This window comes from Entamoeba invadens (assembly GCF_000330505.1).
Source record: "Entamoeba invadens IP1 unplaced genomic scaffold scaff_1105074725027, whole genome shotgun sequence".
In the NCBI taxonomy this organism is placed as follows: Eukaryota; Evosea; order Mastigamoebida; family Endamoebidae; genus Entamoeba; species Entamoeba invadens.
In genome coordinates, this window is record NW_004191732.1 from 146,850 (window position 1) to 153,138 (window position 6,289).

Below are 6,289 nucleotides of genomic sequence, written 5' to 3' on the forward strand. Positions count from 1 at the left end.
CTAACGACAAAACAAAAAATTAAACCATTACAGGGAGAAAGACAAAGAAGTGTTGTGACTATGACGTCAAGAGTTAAAGCAACCCACCCGAGATTTCTAACAGTTTTGTTTGTTGACCTTCTTGACAAGACGAAAGCCACAATCCAGAAAATGAAGACTATAAATCCCAATACAAAGAATACATAAAAAAGCTTCTTGTTTTGTTCTTCATTTGAAGGGTTGGTAGTCAACATTTCATTTGAATTTGGTTGCACCAAAAGTGGTTCACTCTGTGTCGTTTGGACATATTGTTGTTGGTACACCTGTTGTTGTGGAACTTGTTGATACATTTGTGGTAAATACTGTTGTCCATTTTGGTAGTCTTGTTGCATCGGGTCGACTTGTGGCACTTGAACCACCATGGGTGGTGGAACTAAATTCTGAGGAGTTTGATAAACGACTTGTGTGGTCATGTTGTGCGTTTGATTAACGAGATTTGTTGTATTTTTATAATGGAAAAACAAGAAGAAGAACAAATCTTTTCTATATTATTCATTCAAAAGATTCTTGGTATCTATTAATGTTGATTTATTAATAAAGTATTTATAATTATTATCAAGTATTTAAATCGTTTTTCTAATAAAATATTAATTTCATTTACTTAACATTCCAAATATTACTTGTTTTAAAAATGAATGAAGAATTAATTTTGAAAAGAAGTGTCAATAAATAATTCAAGTTTACTTTTATAATAACACAAAATCATAATATATATGTTAATATAAGTTTCACCACAATCAATAAAAACTGGTTGATTTATAAGTGTTTAATACTTATAAAAATGTTTTTGCTTCAAAAATGTTTTAATTAAAGACGTTTTTAAAAATAATATAACTTATTTAAAAAAGGGAAAATGTGTATTGTAATACATAGTTAAAAACCCGATAAACTAACATATATTTAAATAATATAATATTATTATGCTTTTTATTTTTAAGTTTCGTTTTTAAGCAATTCACAAAAAGTTGAAAATATCAAAAAGACACATCACAGTCATCAATATATATCTTATATGAACACTCCTTCGTTAAAAAAATCTTGAATTGGCTCAATCAAAACAAGCTATGTTGTCATTTATCTCTTTTGGTATCTCAATTTTAGTTTCTGAATCTTCATAATTATCACTAAAGTCTTCTTCATAACAAACAATAAAGATCAATTATTTCCATTTTGATAATTGTGTATCATTGAAACAATTAATTTGGAACATATCAAAAAGATTGGGATGTAATACTTCGACAATAAAAACTATTAGAAAATCATCAAAACAATAACAAAATGACTTTTTTAATTTAACTTTATTATATTTTGTATAAATTTGACAATCAAAAGATTTGATATTTTTTTTAATACACTTTTGTTTTGTGGTAAATAATTTGTTAGGTTATAAACCATTTAATCACTCTTAAAAACACAAAAAATTCCAATCGATAAAGTATTTTTTGATGTTTAGAACAATTTGTTTTACTTCTTTTTGTTTTGATTTGTATTGATTTCAAACCTTTTAATTGTTTGATAAATAAGTTGAATTTATAAAAAGACTTGTATGTAGATAATTTTTGATACAGAGCAAAAAATTTTATTTGAATCAGTCATTAGTGGGCCATTTTGGTGACAAAGATCGTTGAACCTAAAAATTTTTAATTTTGTATTTCTGAGCATAGATTGAATATGTATTAAAACAATAAAAATGTTGTGATGTTGTCGTTTTTCAAATTTGGTGATGTTTAAAAATTAAAAAGTTTTACAAATCGTATTTATCAGAGATTTTTATTTTAAACAAGTCCTCTTTGTTTCAATATGTGCTTGATTTGCTCTTCTTATTTTGAGGCTTGCATTTTGTATTTCAATATTAATTCTACAAAACAAGTAACAAATGTTAATATTATTTTATTTTAAACTTAAAAAAGCACTTGTAATATAGTATAATCCAAATATTCTTAAATAAAGACGTTAAAATAAAATTTTAATAATTTGTGAGGGGATATAGTTCAACGGTAGAATAGTTCCTTTCAACAGATGATTCTTGGAAAAGACGATGGGTTCAACTCCTATAATCCTCACTTTTATTTTTTTGAAAAAATATAGTTATATTTATAATATATAAATTATAATGATATCATTTAAAAAATGTGAATAAAATGTATTCTTTTTCTTACGAATTTGAGAGCTTCTGGCAAATTGGAAATTCTACCAATACCACATCTATTGTTTTGGTTTCGTGCTAACAAAAAGTGTTTATGTACTTGAGTATTTGTTTAATGATTTATTAAGAAAAATATTTAATAGTTATAATCATTGCAATTCTTATATATTGTAATTTAAACTTTGTCACTATATGAATTTCTAATGATCCGGTACTCGCCATTTGCATTTTTTCCATACCCAACAACAGTGACGCAATAAATCTTTACAAATGTTTTGCATTTTTAGTGATTATAAATAATATTCTTCTTATACAACATAAAAGAAACACAACAAGCATTGTCCATACCAACAAAGATTGGTATATATATTGCCGTGAAATCTTGTAAACCAGGCTCACTTCCATCTGTGACTTTTGCACCAACACTATTACAATGTTTCTAATACCAGTTTTACGGGTTACATTATCAGCAAGATATGGATAAGATAATACCAAAGAAATTCCGTCATTAATTGTTTATCAGTATTTTGATAAAGGAAAAGGCTTTTGGGGGTGATCATTTTTACAATTGTTGTCAGTGGGATCAGTTGAAATTAACTGTTTTTAAAAATGAGTAAAAAAAGTTTTATAGTCTATGTTGACTCTTCCCTCTTTGTTGGAGCGGTACAAAAATTAAAACACCTACTACAACTTTCTTGATTTTTTTTAAAAATTTATAATATTAATTCATATAAAATTATAGAACATATAGTTTTTGTTGTTTGATTAATGCAACTAATAAGTTTTTATTTGACATTAAATGGTGGGATTTGATAAATATTCGTGTTTATTCAACTATATTTCAACAAACAATATATTATTTTTTATTTACAATTGAAAAATTGTTCGTACTAATACACCCAAAATTTAATTAAGATTTTTACTTCGTTATAATGTTAACCTAACAAAACGAAAACTGGATAATAAATATCAAGTTAATTTTATAAAAAATAAGTCACTTTTTCTATTTTTGCGTTTTGAACAATATAGAACTTTAAATGAAAATGACAAACCATTTTTTGTTAAATAAAAATGACGTTGACAAATATGACAACTGCTTTGAAGATGCAACTTTTATTGACGATATAAGTAAAAACCGCATTAAATTGTGAAAGTACCGAATATTCAAGTCAAAATTTCAAGACCCAATTTCAACAAGAACGATAAATAAAAGTGCTAAACACGCAAAAAACTCACTACAGCAATATAATAAGCAAACACAAGAACAACAAGTGAGAAATACAATAGTACCCCATTCGTGTTATGACCCAAATTGGTTGAAATGTTGAAAGAATAACATTTCAGAAGTTTGATGTTGTATTTAGTTGTTTCTTTTGTGACATATATGCCAAAAAATAATAATACTGAAAGACAATTTGTTTTTCAACACTTTGTTTGACGCCAATTGTCTTAAAATTATTATTGATAACACCGACAAATATACATTTTACTAATTTTCGTGCTTTTGGAAAAAACGCCACACAAAACGAAATGAATACTTTTATTCGGTTGCAATAAAAAAGGGATTAATGATGATGTCAAGAAACCAATACACGAATTGTATCTACAGAATAAATATCAATTTATCATGCAGTGTTTTTTGAAAATAGTCTCAAGCTATTATTTTAAAACATTCATTTTGACAATAAAAACAAGAGAAGAACGAAAAACAAAAATTCTGTTGCCATCAGTAAACCGTTTGATTTGATTAACTTTAAAACATTGAAAATATGTGATATTATTATCCATAAAATAATGTGTCTATTTAAAGGAATATGTATATTTAAAGTCTATACACCTACAAAATTAGATCGTTGTAATATAAAACATGCGCGGTTGTGGATTGTTACACATTTTATGTTTTAAAACTTAAATTATATTATGGTTATGAATTCTCACAATATGTGACACATACATTCATAACAACTGTTCCGATTTATTATGTCCACCTTAAAGACCAACCATTAATGAATTAGACAGTTTCAAAAAGCCAAAAAAGAAATGGTAAAAGTACTTTTGTATTTTTAACAGTTCTGGGCGTAATGGAACATTTATTTTGGCGAAAACAGTGTTTTGTATCGTGACAAGTTGTTTAAAACAAATGATTTACTCTGTTCTTTAAAAAACAAAATCATAAAGTTGATTTTATTTGGACATTTCAGAAAATACATTTCAAAATTTACAAAAGATTCAGGTAAAAAATTTAGAAGATCGATGTGTTCTTTTCGTCATCCAAATTTAAAATGGTTTATGTTAGGTTACTAGAAAAGTAAAGTAAACAACTAATTTGTCTTGTAACAACAAAAAATGGAAAATTGTAATTGATATAAATACAAAGATTTTAATAAACGATATTTGAGTATAACATAATGAAAAGAGAAGAAGATATATTGATAAAATCCGTTCCTCTCATACCACAAAAAACTTCAAAAATGGGCAGTCTGTTGTTTTTGGTTTTTGTTAAATTTGTGTGTGCATATTGTATTTGTGGTGTGGAAAAATTATATTAACAATATTTGTTTCTAATAGCCAGCCAATATGTCGCAGACTTTATGAAAAATAGAAAAATAACAACAGAAACAAAGGAAAGTTAAACCTAACAAAGACAAATTAAATTCGATATTTTACTCTCTGATTTTGTATTTGACGAGTTTTGGCAAAAAAAACAATATGGATGTTGTAAAACATGTAAAGCCGATAGCCTTTATATAAATACATTCTCTGTGTGTCACTTTTGCAGCAAGAATATACAAATTTGGACACGTGGTAAGTGCGGAAATTGGTTTTGTAAAACTGTTTCAATTGTATGAAAATCAATTGATTTTGTTTTTGAATTTGTTTTTAATTGTTTAAAAAAATATAATCAATCTTGATAAATTTTATCCAGATTTTAATTTACCACAAAAAAGTTGATGCAGTTGACTTGCTAAAGTTAATTTTATTTTTGTATGCAATAATAAAAACATTGAAATAATGTTTTGTATGTAGCTTTGAAAAAAAATGTTGTAAATGATATTGATTTTAAGACAAACAGAACTTTTATTCTGTATAATTCCAATTTAACACGTATTATTAAATCAACACATTAACAAAAAAATTAAATAAACTGTTTTTCAAAAGTCGGTACTGTCATATTTTTAGAACTTCCTAAAGTCCCGTTTTTTATTTTTGTTTTTTCCTAAAAAAACAAAAAACAAAAAATCGAAAGTACAGACTTTATTTTGAAAAAAATACCAATCCCGTTCAATTATTTTCGTACATATTCGGGAAAATATCGGAATATTAGCCATCTTTTTCCAAAAAACCCGATCCCGTTATTTGATTTGACCATAAATCGATACTTCGCAACATATACACAGCATTGTTGACCTAAAAGCACAACAATTAACGTTTAAGTGAATTGGGATGGTGTTGTTTGTGTCGAGTTTTAACTGATAATTACTTTCGTTAAAAAAATATTTTCAATTAAAAACAAACATGTGGTTATCTTCTCTGAATAAAAAATAATGAAATAAAGAGTTCCAAAAACACCAAAAATTACAGCAAATGTTTGATAATTTTGACAGGCATAAGTCAAAATTGTCAAAGGGCAACACTAGAAAAATAATACAAAATAACAATATTGTTTTGTTATTGGATATTTTAAAAAAGATGTTCTCACTGAAATGCTCAAAAAGAATGTCGACTTTATAAAACCCAACAAAGATAAGTTATCAAATCATTTTGTTATTTTTATTGTTTTTGTGACAACACTACTAAGCATACTAATCTTCGAACTAAGCTTTTGTTTTGTGAATATTTCATTAATTATTAAAATGTTGATAATGAAAAAATTTGACATTAAGTTTATTTGCTTTTGTACTAAAATGCACTTTTGGGATAATTCACATGTTTTTTAGAAACAAAAATCCCGTTATTTCAATTTTTATATGGATTTTTTTAATGCTTAAAAATTCTTCAAGTAAAAAAATATTTTTTGAAGATTGTTTTTCTCTTTTTTACTTGGAAAAAATAAGTGATTTTTATTACAAAAAAACGATTCCCAAAAATAATAAACAAAATCAA